This window comes from Phascolarctos cinereus, unplaced genomic scaffold (genome assembly GCF_003287225.1).
Source record: "Phascolarctos cinereus isolate Bilbo 61053 unplaced genomic scaffold, phaCin_HiC Scaffold_9;HRSCAF=440, whole genome shotgun sequence".
In the NCBI taxonomy this organism is placed as follows: domain Eukaryota; kingdom Metazoa; phylum Chordata; class Mammalia; order Diprotodontia; family Phascolarctidae; genus Phascolarctos; species Phascolarctos cinereus.
This window is the reverse complement of record NW_027556402.1, coordinates 238,203,849-238,221,930: the sequence shown is the minus strand read 5'-3', so window position 1 is coordinate 238,221,930 and position 18,082 is coordinate 238,203,849. Positions and strand designations below refer to the sequence as shown.

The following is an 18,082-nucleotide window of genomic DNA, read 5'->3' as shown; positions in this document are numbered from 1 at the left end:
TTTTCTTGGCCAAATGCTGGAACAGTTTGCCAATTCCTTCTCCAACTCATTTATTATTTTCCCTGAGGCGAACAGGGTTAAGTGACATGCCTGGGGTCATACAGCTAGTACATGTCTGAGGCTGTATTTGAACTCAACTCTTCCTGAGTTCAGGCCCAGAGCTCTATTTACTGTGCCACATAGCTGCCCTAATTCTGATACTCATTCTGGTATCAGAATACCTAAGTTTAAATCATGACTCTACCAACACTATTATGTGTATGACCTTGGGCAAATTACTTTATCTTTATGGGCATATGCCTCTTTGGAGGGAGGTAAGTGGTTTGCTAGATAGAATACTGGGCCTAGAGTCAGGAAGACGTGAATTCAAATCTGGATTTAGACTCTTAGTAGCTGTATGACCCTGGGCAAGTCACTTAACCTCTGCCTGCCTTGGTTTTCCAAACTAATAATAGTACTAATAATATAATATATAATAATTAGATTAATAACAGTACCAATCTCACAGAGTTCTTGTGAGGATCAAATGAGATAATATTTATAAAAAGACAGAGTAGGACTTAATAAAAACTTACTCCTTTCCCTTCCCTTTTGTTTATCAATACCTTTAATCTTCTAATACATATACTTTTTGTAGCATCCTCTAAGAGACAACCCCCTAAAAAACCTCAAGTTCATGGGATTGACTTAGCATACCAGATTTAAGGTGCTTTATGTGTCCACATGCCTAAGACTATAGCTCAGGAGCCCCTCTATCAGTGTGTTTCCTCGTCAGCCGGAGGGTAAAATTAGCTCATGTTGATGGCTTTTACCAAAATGCCAGAGTAAAAAGAATAGCTACAATATCACTTTCCCATAAATTCTCCTGAATACACATAATATCAGTGGGAAGAATCAAAATGACTATACACACAAAGTATTTGTGTGGAAATAGAAAGCTTCTCTGCCACACACATGTGGCCAGGGCACATACCACCCCTGGTGCGACAAAGTTCCAGATGCCTTCTCCATTCATGAAATCCTCAGAATGTTTCCTACCTCAGGCAGTGTCTCTCCTTAGTGTTTGTTCTGTTGGGCTTTTCAGACTTGTCTTTACTTAGGCACAGAATCTCTGCTCTTTAGCTGCTTCGTATGGGCCAGCTCCCTATTCAGAGGGCATCATCTTCTGGGTTTGTTGTTATATTGTGATACACCACTGGCCGTTTGGAAAGTGACTGAAATCCTCAAATCCCTCCCCTCCGTCCCTGATACATCCTGCAAGACATGCAAAGGAAGAAGCACAGGAATTCCATTTCAAGAACTGTGTGGTCCCTCCATTGCTGAGTCTCTTACCTGTTCCATGGACAAGACTTTTTGTTTCATCTCACTGAGGACTTGCTTTAAGGCCACCAGGGGCACTTTGTTTCTTTAATCAGCCTCTAATTCCATTAACTTTTATTCAAGACTGTCTCCAAATGCACTAAAGAGGCAAAGAAGTGTGAACCCATCTTTACACTTCCTTTACACATAAATCAACAAGCACTCAATGGATTTGCAAGTTTAGTTCATCGCTTAAGCATTTAGGATTTTTTTTTAAATGTTCTGTGCTCTCTTAAGAAGGATTGCTATTACTAGCAGTCAGCCTGGTAGATGATCATAATGAATCAATATCCCTGTATTGTTGTGGTGAAACCTGTATTATGCCATTTACTGATAATCTCCTTCATTTTAACACTATCACTGTGTTTACTTTAGAAATAATACACTGAGTGAAACAGGTCATTGATTTATGTCCTTTCTTGTACAGTCTATCACTTGGGTTAAACTCATTTTCAGAGGCAGAAATCGATTAAATAGTTTTGCTTGCCCAAAGCAGTTATTGTATTTGATTTCTGACTGGTGCTTTAGATCCCACCCTGATAGGAAGGGATGTTGAGTATCAGGGTTTATCAGTTCCATCTGAGTTCTACTTGATATCCTTATCAGAGGGAGAGCCATTTCAGTTTGCATTCATTAAATTGGTGATATCAATTGAGAGGCATACTCAGACTTTAAACAATCCTGACCTAAAGCTTTTATGAATTTTTTTTATGCGCAGAATCAGAGAATCCAAGAATATCAGAGATGGAAGGGACATTATAACATAGAACATAAAATGTTAGCAATTGAAGGAGTCCTAGAATTGTAGAATTTTAATGCTAGAATGGACTTTAGAACTTAGAACATTAAACTTGAAAGGGACCTTTCAAGTCATTTTAAAAAAGTCAACTCATTTAAAAGACAAGGAAACTGAAGGTCACATGGCTTTCTGCCATGGCCTCCTTGGCCTTCTGCTCTCCTAACATAAGCTTTCTACCTCATCCAGAACTCTCCAACTGTTTGAAATAGTCTACTACACAGGACTAGAATTAAACATAGAATCACACTTTTTGTTCTTGTTCTCTTCACATAACATGGGATAATAATACTCCTAGTACTCATCCCATAGAGCCATTATGAGGCTTAGGTGAAATAATTACAATAAGTTCTATAAAGACAGTGGAGGTAACGCGGATCACGGAATTTCCGAGTGGAAAGACGTCTCCGGGACTATCTAACCTAACCCACACCACTGGGTGGAAATGGCCCGAATCTATTGCCTCTTCCATCTGAGAGTCCTCCATATTTTGATGACAGCTCTCAGGTCTCTCCTGAGCCTTCTCTTCTCCAGATTGAGCACATCTAGTTCCTATAACAGCATAGGCTCATTTGGCATGACTTCCTGACCTCTCTATTCTACTCCCCAAGTGCTTTGAAAACAGAGGACCTGGACTTGAATTCTAATTCTATTCCTTATTAGCCATGTGACATTGGGAAAGGTTTTTCCCATCTCTGGGCCTCTTTTTTCTCCTCTGCAAAATGGGAGAAGTGTACTACCTGTTATCTAAGGTGCCTTTCCTCACCAAATCCAAAGATCCTGTGACATGAATTAAGTTCAATTCAAGGTGTCTGCTTTCCTTGCTTTGTTGGTGTTGTTCAGTTGGGCTTCTTCGTGTTGCTTTGGCTGCTCCTGATCAAGATATCAGGAGGACGGGCAGCTAGGTGGCACAGCCCTCAGCCTCAGACACATAACACTTACTAGCTGTGTGACTCTGAGCAAGTCATTTAAACCCAAATGCCTCACCATATGTGTATACATATATGTACATATACATACATGTACATATACACATGTGTGTATATACACATATGCATATGTATACATACAAACACATACACACATATTAGGAGGAAACCTGAAGTGATGTCTTTGGAGAAGGAATTCAGTTTCCTTTGAGTCAAGGAGTATTTATATTTCTCTGTAGAATGAGCCCATCAGACAGTCAGTTGAAGCCTAGGAGCCTTCAACATCATGTCTTTCAATGCATAAAATAAAACTTAAAAAAGGTTACAAAGGAAGTCAATTAAAATAAAAAAAATTATCAATATAAAATGACCATGGTCCCCAGCTTAAGCCTTTTTGCTTTAGTCAGTTCTAAAATGAGTGTGGAAAACACTAAAACACAAGCCAGAATTAGTGTTGAGACACACATTAACCACTGAGTGTGTGTATGTGTATGTGTGTGTGTGTGTATTCATTCTTTAAGGAGAGAAAAGTGGCTTTCCCCTCACTGTTTCAGGCTGAAGGTAGAGGACCTGATAAAACCATTATTGTGGCAGGTTGGAGAAGGTGTCTGGAAGCAAATGTGCCAACAATATAATTAAGGCAAATGAAAGTCATTATTAATGAAGCAAATTGAGGAGCTGAGGGGAGAAAATGGTTTATGAGGTTGTCTTTTGAAAGCAAAATCAGCAATGCCCATTTGGAGGAGAAGGGAAAATAATAAATGTTTGGGCATGTAGGCTTTCAGGTTGGAAATTAACTGAAAGTGGAGGATTGCAAATCAATAATGCAGTAACAGGGGCACTAAGCTAATGGTTCCTTTGTTTCAAATCGCAAATGGCATTTCTGAATTTCAGTGTAAACCCTAAGTGACCGCTTTGTTAATTACCTTGTGGAGGGCCCACCAGTTTGCTTTCTTGTCCCCAGCTGTCTGTAGTCTACTGAGCTGTGACTTGTCTCACTGTACATTCCAAGGCTGGAGGAGTAGGCCCTTAAGAGAGCAGACATTCTTCAGGATGACCGCGTAATATCCCAAAGGGAAGGATTTTCCCAAGAGCTTGGAATCCTCTTGAATATGGACAACCCTGCCCAAGACAGTAGAGATTGAAGCTACATGTCATAAGACAGCATCATATGATGAGTAGATTGAGGAAGAAAGGCCTAATGGACTGGCCTGGTTCAGGAGCATAATGTCATTTTCATCACAGCCTGTTTCAGTAGATTGCATGTTCACTTGAGAGTTAGGAAAGAATTCTGTGTTCAAACATTAATGCTGATAATTGCTGGCTGAAGCACGCTGAATAAGTCAATTAACTTCCTGGGACCCCATGTTCTTATGTGCATCATGTAGAGAAACTGGACTAAATAGCCTCCCAGGTCCCATCCCACTCTAGATCACTTAAGCTCTGTTTGATACAGTAAAATTCCTCGGACTTATCTACCGCTTTTGGTCTTAGTACCCCATCTTTAAAAGTTCTATGATGTGATAAGCATAGATGGTTTGCATCTATACTGGTAGAAGAAGAATGCTTGGAGTTCTTCACTTTGATGAAATCACGGATCTTGTTTGAATTCCCATAGAGCATCTAAAATTTTAAGCATTTTTGACCTAATGTTTCATTTGTTTTCCTTCTGGGAATCGGTAATGCTCTAGCAGTGCTGAATGGCAAAACTGAGTTTCTATCTTTTCCTTGGTCACCCATTTTATAGAAATTTATAGTTTGAATAAATATGGGTGTGTGTACACACACACACACACACACACACACACACACACACACACACACACGACAGAGAATCTCTTCAGCTCACTCATCTCCAAGGGAAACTGATTCCTTCCAAGAGTGGAAACAGGAGATTGGTGCCACAAGGAGGCGGTACATCCCATGAACCAGGAGAAATAATTTTTAGGTTGAAGTTGAGCTCCTGATTACCATCCTTAATGGGGAAGGAGTGCCTCCAGGCCATATATTCAAGGTTTGACCCCTAATCATGCCAAATGCCAACTATCCAAAGACCAACACAGTGGTGCATGAATTCATTTATGCAAGCTGATAGTAAACAGAAGGCACAGACAATGTACAGATGAGAATAGACAAAGCAATACAAAGAGTGACTAAGCTCTCCCACTGGAAAAGGATATCTTAGTTCAACCAAGAACAGCAACAGTCAGATCTTAACCGAGGAGCAATTCCTCAAAGGGTGTAGAGTAGTAAGCTGTGGGTAGGGACATGAAATGAACGCTGTTTCTTCTACATGACAACGTCTTCCTGGAATCTTTTTTCTCCCCTCAGGAATTTCTCTCTGAAGAGAATTGGTAACTTTCTGTCTTTTCTCTGAAAAAACAAAAAGCTAAGATCCTTTTTCTCCCAAGGTCTTGACAAGTCCACACCTCTTGTGGGCTTCCAGGATTGAGTAATGAAACTCCACTAATGAGAGTACAGAAATGTAGTTTGAAACCCTAGGGACATTTCAAAATACAGAAACGTGTTATAGGTTTTTCAGGGCTGGGAAGTATTTTTAGAAAACGTCTAGTTCAATGCCTTATTTTAGAGATCTCTAATGTCCCCAGAAGGAGAAGAGGTTGTTTCTAGATTATCATTTTAAATGGAAGGTCTATTATAACAAATTCACTCTTACTGGAAATTCAAGACATATTTAGTTAGAAGTTTAAATGATTTTGAAGGGTTTTGACCAAAAATGTACGTATTATATTTTATTATATTATTATTATAAATATGTATTACAAAATATGTATACAAAATACATATTAATATATAAAAATGTATATTACAGAGTGAGTTGTGAGAGGTCGCACAATGCAGGTGATAGAGAACTGGACTGTCAATCAGGAACACTTGGATTTGACTCCTTCATACATTTATGAGTTGTGTGTACTTAGATAAGTTAACTTCTTCTGAGCCTCAGTTTCCAAAAGGAGATTCCCAAATTGAAATTTCCAAAATGGAGATAAGAAAAATGTTTCCTACCTTGTGAAATTGTTTTGAGGATCAAGTAAGATAGTGCTTTGCAAAACTTGAAGTACTATATGTATGTGAGCTATTATTATTAATACAAGTGGAGCATTTCTTGTTTTTACTCAGGGCCTATCAGTTTGTGACTTAAAAAATTTTGGCAGACGCCCCTACCTCTCTCTGTCTCCCTCTTTCTCTTTCTATCTCTGCTTCCAACTTCCTTATTTCTCTCTTTTATCCTTTTCTACTTTATGTTTTCTTTCTTCTCTCTCATCCTACCTTCCTTCATGTTCTTTCTTCCATCCTCTCTTCCCTCTTTCTCTTTTACTTTCTTCCCCCCTTTGTTTCCTACTTCATTTTTTTCTTCTTTCCTTTCTGTAAGTTATGTACTGCCCAAATGAAATCTCAAGGGTGAGAGTTGGCCACATTAGTTAGCCTCATTATATACATTTGAAGGATGGCTTTAATCTGTTTTCAATTTTGCTAGAATTCTGATTTTCATGAGTTTTCTTTTATTCCCTTATTACATGTTACAAATACTGAGTATGAGGGTCAGTTCCAAAGTATGGTCACCAAATACCAGTCATTCTAATAATATTAGAGAGAGTACTTTGGGGGTGACCTTTGTATATCTGGTCTATATTTAAAAATAGGTCAAATAGAAACACTTGCCCTTCTGTATGTCATTCATTGTTAATGTGGCTCCATTATCTTCCTCTGTATCTTCTCCTTTTCATGTTAAATAGCCCAAGTCTTCTTAAACTCTCTGGATAGGAAACTGTATTATAGTAATTGTATGTCTTACCCTTCTCATGACCTTTTCTGTTTCTGCTTTGTTATCCATGAAATAAGATGAAAAAACTGAATATAATGTGTAAGATGAAGACATCAATTTATCATTACATGTATGTGTTTGTTTTTCTTTTTTCTTTTTCATTCTTTATATACCAAATAAAAGACAGCTAATGCCTTTAAAATCATTGGCTATCTTAAGATTGCCAAGTCCTCACCTGGGCACTCAAAAGAAAGGATTTTATATTAATTTTGACTTTTGAAATTAACATCTGCTTTTTCTAATACCTATTGAATTATACAATTTAGAAACATGGTTCAGGGAAAGAAAGATGGATTAAAAGTTGTAGGACATGTGTGACACTCAACACCTTGAGTGTCAGAGTATGATCTTGAATAAATCATGTAATCTCTGTATGCTTTAGGTGCCTCACCTGTAAAATTAGAGGGTTGGCCTAAAAAACTTTTTTGAGGCAATCAAGGTTAAGTGACTTGCCCAAAGTCACACAGCTAGTTAGTGCCTGAGGCCAGATTTGAACTGAGGTTCTCCTGACTCCAAGGCTTGTGCTGTATGCACTGTGCCACCTAGCTGCCCCTCAGACCAAAAGACTTCTGATGTCTGTTAAGTTCTAGATCTATAATCCTATAATCTGGAAAGGACCTTAGAAATGTCTAGTCCACACATATCATTTTACAGAGGAGGAAAGCGGAAAACAAAAGAGATCATATCATAGGATTGAGTTGGAATCAAACTAGATGAACTCCTAGTTCAGCCCCTTCATTTTATAGATGAAGGAACTGAGGCTTGAAGAGGTTAAGTAACTCGGCCACAGTCTCAAGGTAGTAAGCAGCAAAAGACTTACATCATAAGCACGCATCCTCTAGCTATAAATCTAAGGTACACTATGTTAACTATAATTTGTCAGCCCTAGATGGCCTGGGAAGTCTGTGATGTTGTGGGCTCTGTCTTTTCTTCATCCACAGAAAAGACTTGGGGCAAAAAAATGAAAAACATAAGATTTAAACATGACCACCCATATCATTTTGAAATGGAATCAATCATGTGAGGAAACAAAAATGCAGTGACATACTTTATTTTTTCAACCATGAAGATATACTCAAAACCAAAGTATACTGACTCTATTGTGCCCTTCTATGATTATTCATCCCAAATTCTTGTTCTTCAGGTCATACTCTACTGCCACCTTGAATTAACTGCTTGTATATAACATCTAAGTGAGATTCAGATTCAGATGTAGGGATGATAGCCCCATTTTTCACAAATTTGCTTTCAGTATTCCATAAGGAGCCTCTTTCACATGGATTAATTTCCAAAGAACTACTATTTAAACCACCACCCACTCTATGGAAATATTCCTCTAAATATAGCCCACTACAAGAACTCTCACTGCCCACCCACTCCTTTATCTTTGTCTCCATGTAAATAGCCCAGATTATTTTTGTCAGTTGACTCCCACTCACCAATAGCATATTGTAGCTTCTACAGATCAAGGAGCCTCCATCTTTGCTTTGTCATCCTCCCAGGTTTCATCCTGTATCAACTTACTAGGGTTTTATCACTTGCTAATGCTCCAATAAAAACTCCAGTGGATCTATGACCTCATAGATGGGGGGAGTCCTCCCAAAGATTGAGATCGCTAGGCATCTTATACTCATTTATCAAGTTCTTCAAACGCTGCCTTTGTGGACATGTGAGGTGCATTCTTTTAAAGTTAATCAATTACATCAAGTTCTCTACAAGGAGAAATACAGACCATTTGGCTTTTGATAGATTCAAAAAAGAAATATTTCTATAATCAGAGGACCTAGGTTCAACTCCTGCCTTTGTGACTTACAACCCATGTGACCTTTTACAAGACACTATCCATCTCTGGACCTCCTCATATGTAAATTGGGAATTGCAGACTGGAAATTCCAGGATCCTATGATCCTATTTATCAGCTGTGTATTTACAAACGAATAATTCCAAGTGAGAGTATAGTCTTGACTTTTGTCTTACCGTTGAAATTCCGTGACTCTGGAAGAGAGAGTGAGGCTGAGGACTGTACAACTCTGCCTCGCTTAAATCCAGTTCTCACTCCAGTCAAGATATCACCCTGAGATGTCATTGGTTTTCTTCAAAAAATGAAAGATAAACCACAACAATAACAATATGGAGGAAAGAACATTGGGTTCAGGAAGAAGAGACCTGGCTCTGACATGCTGAAGTATCAGTATACGGAAGTCATATGTTAAAAATTATAGGTCAACTTTTTGGATCCGCCATCAACAGCTGGACCCAGTGCCACGATGCAGATTTTCATGAAGACTTTGATGGGGAAGACCATCACGCTTGAGGTCGAACCGTCTGATACTATTGCAAATGTCAAGGCCAAGATACAAGATAAGGAAGGTATTCCCCCTGATCAACAAAGATTGATTTTTGTGGGCAAGCAACTGGAAAATGGTTGAACTTTGTCTGACTACAACATTCAGAAGGAATCTACCCTTCATCTTGTTCTGAGGCTTCATGGTGGTGCCAAGAAGAGAACGAAGAAGTCTTATACCACTCCCAAAAAGAACAAGCATAAGAGAAAGGTTAAGCTTGCAGTTCTGAAGTACTATCAGGTTGATGAGAATGGCAAGATTAGCCACCTTCGATGAGAGTGCCCTTCTGATGAATGTGGTGCTGGGGTCTTTATGGCTAGCCATTTTGACAGACATTATTGTGGCAAATGTTGTCTAACCTACTGCTTCAACAAGCCAGAAGACAAGTAAATGTATATGTGTTAATAAAAAATAACCAACTAAAACAAAAAAAATAATAATAGGTCAAGACAGATTAACATAATTTTCTTTTATGGTCAGGTTACTTGACTACTAGGCCAGGAGAATGCTATAGATATGATTAATCTGGATTCAACAAACATTTGGTAGACTTTCATATGATCTTGTGAACAAGGTAGAGATATATAAATAGTACAGTTAATTAAAAGGAATCAGATTTGGTTGAATATACCCTCAGAGTAGTAGTTAAAGGTATGATGTGAACTATATGATAAGACTCTGACAGAGTTCCCCAGGAATCTTTCCTTGATCTCAGGCTGTTCAACATTTTTACCAATGACTTACAAGAAGGCATTAATGGAATGCTTGTGAAATCTTCAGATAATATGGTTTGAGATCATTGCCATAACTTTTTTTCTATTTCTTTATGGTTCTGAATCATCATCAAATTTTTTCATCCCCTTTCCATCCTCCACTTCCCAAACAAAAAATAAGATGAAATTCATAACTATCATAATTTCCTGTAGATTATTGGGGGGGGGGTGAAATATCCTTGTCATCTTTGTCAATTACCATCTCCTTTACGGCAGAATTACTATGAAACTTGACACAAATATAAATTAGTAGGAAAACAAGTGGGGTAAGTAATTAGACTTGAAGCTGCTGAGGAAAGCCTCATTTGCCATAATTTTCTTCTCTAGCTCTTTATTATATGACTCAATGTATCTTTAGAGCTGGATTTTATGAATGTTTTGCTCTCTTAGTCTTATTTGCAATATAAGGATGATAACTTGTACATGTTCTATGACATATATTGTGAAGATTGCATAAAGGTAAGGACACCTTGACTTTCTTGATGTTATTCTGGAAAAAAAATGGTTTGAAGATTTATTAACTGTGCAACCTTTGACAAACCACTTAACCTCTCTTGACTTCAGTATCTTCATCTGGGAAATTAGGGAACTGGAAAACATGGCCCCTGAAATCCTTTCTATCTCTAAATTTAAGATCCTGTGACCCTATTTGTCATTTACCCACTGAGAAAAAAAGTAATTCAGAGGGGTATTATGGTAGAGTGAAAAGAACTTTGAATTTAGAGGAAGGAGATCTTAGGTCAAATCCTTGCTCCAACACTTACCAAATGTATGACCATTGCTAATTCACTTATGCTCTCATTTTCACTTTCCTCATCTACAATGAAAATAATAGGTTTTGTACTACCTACCTCTCATATTATAAATACTGTATAAGTGTAAGGGTATTATTTTTTTTTTCATTAATATTCTTATTGGAGTGACCTGGCTGCTATATCTACTAGCTATATAATCCTGAGCAAGTCACTTTAACTCTCTATGACTCCATTTTCTTATTTGTAAAAGTATGAAGCTAAACTCAACTAGGAGGTCTCTTCCATATCTAAATCTGTGATCATATGTGATCATACCTCCACTAAGGTAGTGTATTACTTTGTAATGTAGAGCTTACTCTAAATTCAATCAGTCAATCTTTAAACATTTAAGTATTTGCTATGTGCCAGGCACATAGCAAATAGGTTCTTGGTTTCTTAAAGACTATGCCTGTGAAGGAAAAGTCGTGGTGTATACAGACAGGTTGATGACAGGGAAGACTAGGACTGGAATACATTCCTGGTGGCAGACTGTTAAGAAGAAACAAGAGAATGTAAAGTGCCATGCATATCTTAAAAGGCTATTACAGACATATGAGCTGTCATTATTATGTCTTCCACTAACATCTTTTTCCAATGCCTTTTCATGGCATTGGATATGATCACAGGTTTTTGAAGGCTACAGCTGTGCCTTGCAAGTTTGTACTTGTCATATGGAGTCAGAAAAGCTTCAATTCTGGCCCAGTAAAGAGTTCCACAGTGTCTAGCATATAGTAGATATTTCATAAATGCTTATTGAGGAAAAGATTGATTCAATTGTGGTGATTCTGTGGTTTACTCTTACAGTGTAATGATTCACTGTGATCTGCTCTGTTAAGTATTGAGTGAGCCATCACTTGGCTGGTTGCAGGGCAGTGCCAGTTTTTTAGCACGTGAACTTTATCTGGCCCCAGGCTACCATGCCAACTTATTAAAAATCATGCCCGGGGCAGCTAGGCGGCACAGTGGATAGAGCACTGGCCCTGAATTCAGGAGGAACTGAGTTCAAATCCAGCCTCAGACACATAACACTTACTAGCTGTGTGACCCTGGGCAAGTCATTTAACCCCACTGCCTAGCCAAAAAAAAAAAAATCATGACCATTCCCACTGACTATATTGCTGCTAAAGTATCCTTCTTGCTTTTTCTCATATGGGACCTTCCATCTCTCATCACCATGCCTTTGCAAAGGCTATCCTTTCTCTCTGCCCTCTTATGCCTCGAAGGCAGTTCCTTCTCCCCTTCAATTTCTAAAACTTCTCTTGTTGTTATTCCTAGTCTTTGTGACCCAATTTAGGATATTCTTGGCAAAGATACTGGAGTGGTTAGCTTTTTTCCTCTCCAGCTCAGTTTACAGATAGGGAACTGAGGCAAACAGGGTTAGGTGACTTGCCCAGGGTCACACAGCTAGTGAGTATCTGAGGCCCAGATTTGAATTCATGAAGATGAGTCTTCCTGATTCCAAGCCCAGTGTTCTATGTATCATACCCCTAACTGCCTTTGAAATACTTAACTTCCAGGGACAGCTAGGTGGTGCAGTGGATAGAACACCAGCCCTGAGTCAGGAAGGCCTAAGTTCAAATCCAGGCTCAGAGCAAACACTTGACACTTACTAGCTGTGTCACCCTGGGCAAGGCACTTAACTCCAATTGCCAAAAAAAAAAAATACTTGCCTTCCCTTAAAGCCCAATGCAAGCACTCACTTCTCCACGAGGTTTCTTTGATTTCCCTTAGTTGCTAGTACTTCAGTCCTTAAGTTGCTTGTCATTTGCTCTATATAGAGATTGCATGTGCTTATATGTGATCGTTCTGTCCCTTCCAAACCAAAAAAAAAAAAAAAAAAAAGTGTAAGTTCTTTGAGGGCAGGCATTATTTCCTTTTTTTTTCTTCCTACAGAATTATAAAATGTAAATGTGTGAAGGGAACCATAGAAAACATATAGTCCACACTACACAGGAAAAGATAACCCCACCATATAGTCCCTGACCATGTTCTTGAGGCTCTGCTTAAAGATCTCTAAGGAGAGAGAACCCACCACTTTTTTAGACAATCTATTCTACCTTTGGATAGCTTGCATTATAAAAAAGCAAACCTACCCTCAAAAATACTTTACATAAAGCCTAAAATTTGCCTTTTTACAATTTTGCCTTTATATCTCTAGCCCCTAGTTCAATATCTAGCACAGAGTAGATGCTTAATAAATGCTTGTTTACTAATTAATTGATTTGAATCTGTACCTTTGAGATCTTCCATTTTTCCTTATAATGTGTAACACACAAAAAAAGGCAAACTCTATAGGGCACAACTTTTCTTTTCTCAATTAGATACTCAACCACAAAGTCCAGTACTCCCTGTTCCACTACTACAGTTTCCAGCCAGATGATTTTGTGTTTATCCTTCCTCCTACCTGACTCCCATATATACTGTCCTCTGTCCAATATCACCTCTCCCCCAACTTTGACTTTGTGATTTCTGCTTTGCTAGTGTCACTCTTCCACCACCCAAATACTGCTCCCTATCTCCCTCCAACCCAATTGTTTTTGTTTTCAGTAGTATTAGGAATCTCAAACAGTAAAGCAGGATATGAGAAATAGAAAGCTGAAAAAAAGAAGATAAAAGTCTGAGAATGAGATTTGAATTTCTGTGCAATAGTTTGAAATACAGGAAGGATGGGTTCTTGGCTAAGGATTGAGTACATCTAACAAGGGCCAATAAAATATATATTTGTCTAGAGACTTATAAATCTTTTTAAGAGGACTTTATACTGATAATAGAGGAAAGGCAAGAAGTAAGAATATAATCCATTTATAGCTGCTAAACCAGATACTACTAAGAATGTTAGATACAGAGCAGGGAAAAGAATGTGAGTTCAAAGGAAAAGGAATACAGAGAGAATTCTGTCCAAGAAAACAGAAAGGAAAAATCCATGACCTCTAATGTCTACATCCAAACGAAGTATTGGTAACATTGGTTCAACTAGAAATCTCTCAAAGTAAGAGACAAATTTGACCTGGTAAGGTTTTGATGAGATCACACAACCATTTGACTGTTCTACTTATCAGTGAAATGTAGTGGGTTAAGACTAAAACTACAGCTCTGAATGACTACACCTTATTTAAAAGGAACCCATTAAGATAATAGGGGTCATCAAATTGCAATGTATATTAAGGACACAGATTCATTTGAGGACAATCAAGAACTTAATAAAAAAAATCACAGTTGAGAGCATTTGGGTGAGGAACAGCAGAAGGAGAAAATGTAGTTATAACATGTTTGGTATATGCTACAAAATTTCAGACCAGAAGGAGAAAATGGATGATGAGGTTAGGAAACAGATTGCAAATTAGATAATAAGTCATTATATTGTATTAAAGGAGGACCTGAAATTATCTAGACATCAACTTCAGCTTTGTTCTTTTAATAGCAATAATTTAATTATTGAAAAGGTAGAAAATTATACCAAGATAAAGTAAAAATGGATAAATAATTTAGATATACAGAGTGATATCATAAGCAAACTAGATGAGCATGGAAAACTTTGTCATATCCATTGATAAGGGAAAAGTTTGTGAACTAATAAGTGATTCAGATGATCACAGGAAATAAAATGCAAAAATTTGATTATATGTAATTAATACACACACACACACACACACACACACACACACACACACACACAATCAGTGCAGCCAAAATTAGAAGGAAATAAGGAAACTGGAGAAAAGAAAATTTATACCAGGTTTCTCTGATAAATGCCTCATTTCTCAAATATATAGGAAACTGAGCTAAATTTATAAAAATAAAAGCCATCTCCCAAATGATAGATTGTCAAAGGATACAAACCAGAAGTTTTCAAAACAAATCAAAGCTTCAGTTAGTCACATGAAAAATGCTCTGAACAATTATTGATTAGAGAAATGTAAGTTAAAACATCTCTGAGATACCACCTCACACTTATCAGACTTGCTAACATCACAGGAAAGGAAAATAACAAATGTCAGAAAGGATATGGGGGGGAAAAATAGGCACATCAATGTATAGCTGGTAATGTTATGGACTAGACCAACCATTCTGGAGAACAGTTTGTAACTACACCCAAAGGAATATAAAATTATGCAAACCCTTTGACTCAGCAAAACCACCAATAGTTACACATCCCAAAGATATCAAAGAAGAGGAAAAAGTTTCTATATTTACTATGTGTGTATACACACACACACACACACACACACACACACACACACACACACACACACATATATATGTATGTATAATGGCTCTTTTTGTGGTGGCAAATAATTTTAAATTGAGAGGGTGTTCATGAGAGAATGGGTAAACATGTTATGGTATATAATTATGATGGAATACTATTGTGATATAAGAAATAATAATGAGCAGGATGGTTTCAGAAAAAAACCTGGGAAGACTTATACAAACTGATGCAAAGAACGTAGGTAGATCTAGGAGAACATTGTATATAGTAACAAAAAATATTGTAAGGATGATCGACTATGAAAGAATTAGCTACTCTGATTAAGACATTGATACAAGACAAATACAAAGGACCCATGATTAAAAAATGCTATCTACCCTCAGACAACTGATGAACTCTGAGTGCAGATTGAAATGTACTTTCATCTTTTCACTTTATGTCTTTTACTTTTATTGTTTTATTTTGCAACATGGCTAATATGGAAATGTGTTTTACATGACTTCCCACGTATGATCAATATCATACTGCTAACCTTCTCAATGTATGGGAGAAAAGCAGAGAATTTTTAACTCAATTTTTAAAAAATCAAGGTTAAGAAGTTGGGTTTTTTGGACAGTTGTTAATAAATGAATTTTTCTGAGGAATAATAATCCCCTTTAAACATAAGGAGATCTAGTTTATGCCACAAAAAAAGAACAAAAGGAGAAAATACTGATAGAATAGGGTGAATATATCTTAGATATACAGGAGTAACTCTTTTAAAGCAGATATAAGTGCCTGCCAAAGAGCATGTGCACTGCAATTCTGCATTTCTTTTTTTGCCATAGAGAGCCCAATTGTATGTTTCAGACTAAAGAAGAGACACCTAAATTATCCTATTAAGTTTTATGATTATCCTTGTAAAACACCTTTTATGTCACAACATAAATATAGGTTGTATTAATAGATATAGATACAGGTATAAATATGGACATAGCAATGTGCTTTAGCCTGGAAATAAAAAGACTCAGTGGGAATATCATAATTTTTCTCAAGCATTTGAATGATCGTCATATGGAATTGACCACAGGGTGAAGAAGACAAGATATATGTGTGTGTGTGTGTGTGTGTGTGTGTATGTAAATAAAGATATAGATATAGATAGATATAGATATAGATATAGATATAGATATAGATATAGATATAGATATAGATATAGATATAGATATAGATATAGATATAGATATAGATATAGATATAGATGTACATAGATATAGATATAGATATGGATATAGATATAGATATAGATGTAGATGTAGATGTAGATGTAGATGTAGATGTAGATGTAGATGTAGATGTAGATGTAGATGTAGATGTAGATGTAGATGTAGATGTAGATGTAGATGTAGATGTAGACGTAGATGTAGACCTAGATGTAGACCTAGATGTAGACAGATAGAGGTTTAGGCATGGGGGAAACAAAGAAGATGAGAGAAAGAAATGGAGAGAGACAGAGATAGATAAAGTTATGGGTATAGTTAGATATAGAAATGACTATAACAGAGATAGATGAAGGTTTAGATAATAGTATAGCTATGAAATATAGGTGGGGAGAGACAGAGAGAGAGAGAGAGACAGAGAGAGAGAGAGAGAGACAGAGAGACAGAGACAGAGAGACAGACAGAGAGAGACAGAGAGACCGAGAGAGACAGAGAGAAAGATATGCATCTGCACCTAGTCATTTAAACATAGGCACACACACACGCACAAACAAACAAACACACATACACACACACATACGTTTCCACATCCCTTTGAGTGAAGAAGGCTATTTGCTGCACTGGTGATGTGCAAATAAAATGTGTATATGATTTGGTGCAAATGCTTTTAATTCTATCAGCATGACTAATTTGATCATAAGTGGGATATTTTGCAAAGCATTTAACCTTAAACAACAACAATGATGACAAAAAGTGTCAGCCTCACTGGACTAATTTATGGCCTAAGGAAAGAGGAGATGACTCATCCCTGACAGTCCTAATGCTCTCATTAATTTTTGTTCTACATTAGGTAAAGGGTACAATTATGGAGTGTTATGACTGGTGTGGAATTTTTAATTTCATAGATAAGATTATGCTCTGGAAACATGACTTGATCCTGCTAATCTTCTTGTTCCCCAAAGACCACGTTACTATGTGGAGAAGCAGTCGGAACTTTTCTGACACTTCAGGCTTCATGGCCCCTAGACTGCATTCTGATTAACTACATCTTGTATGCATGAGAGCGAACACAATGGAAAACGGAATCAGGGGCAGATATGTTCAACCTTGTGGAATTTGAATATACAATTTCAAGATCTCCAAGCACTCAACAAAGGACCAATCACTATAATAATGATATACATTTCATAGGGGGTATTCACTAGAAAAGGTTAAGACTCCTTAGACCAATAAAGTAAATGATCAGGAATGCTCAGAACCACACTCCCATAAGGCAACACAACTTTGTGGGGAAGTAGAAAAAGAATTTCGTCCTTCAAAGGGTACATACATCAACCTCTAATTTGTAACTTTGAATTGAAATGAATCATTTTTCTGATATTTCTCTCCTTCCCTCTTTCCCTCTTTTTCTCTCTCTTTCTTCTTCTCTTCCTCCTCCTCCCCTTCCTCCTCCTCTCTTCTCCTCTCTTCTCCTCCTCTTGTCTTTCTATCAAATTTATTTTAGGATCTCATATCTCATTATAACCTGAAAGTTATCTAGTCCAACCAGTCCCTGAAGACATATTCCTACCACAGCTCCCAAAACAAGTGGTTATCTAGGCTTTGTTTCAACACTTCTAAAGAAAAAGAATTCTTTAAATATTTTGGGGTTTTTTTTTCAATCCCTTCCAAATGGAGGCAAAAGTTATTTCTTTTCAACTTCTACCTATAATGACACATTCTTTTCCTGGAGCTTTTTCATAGGACATGGAACAAATGGGCGGCCAATTGTCTTCTGTCCAAGCCTTATTCAGATAGGAATGTAGTAACTGAGAGAATGTAGTCTATCAC

The 18,082-nt window shown here is 37.3% G+C and overlaps 1 pseudogene; it reads left to right on the top strand.

Moving 5' to 3' along the window:
* The first annotated feature begins 9,166 nt into the window (after positions 1–9,166).
* On the top strand, positions 9,167–9,700 carry LOC110224042 (ubiquitin-ribosomal protein eS31 fusion protein pseudogene; annotated as a pseudogene).
* Positions 9,701–18,082: the final 8,382 nt, after the last annotated feature.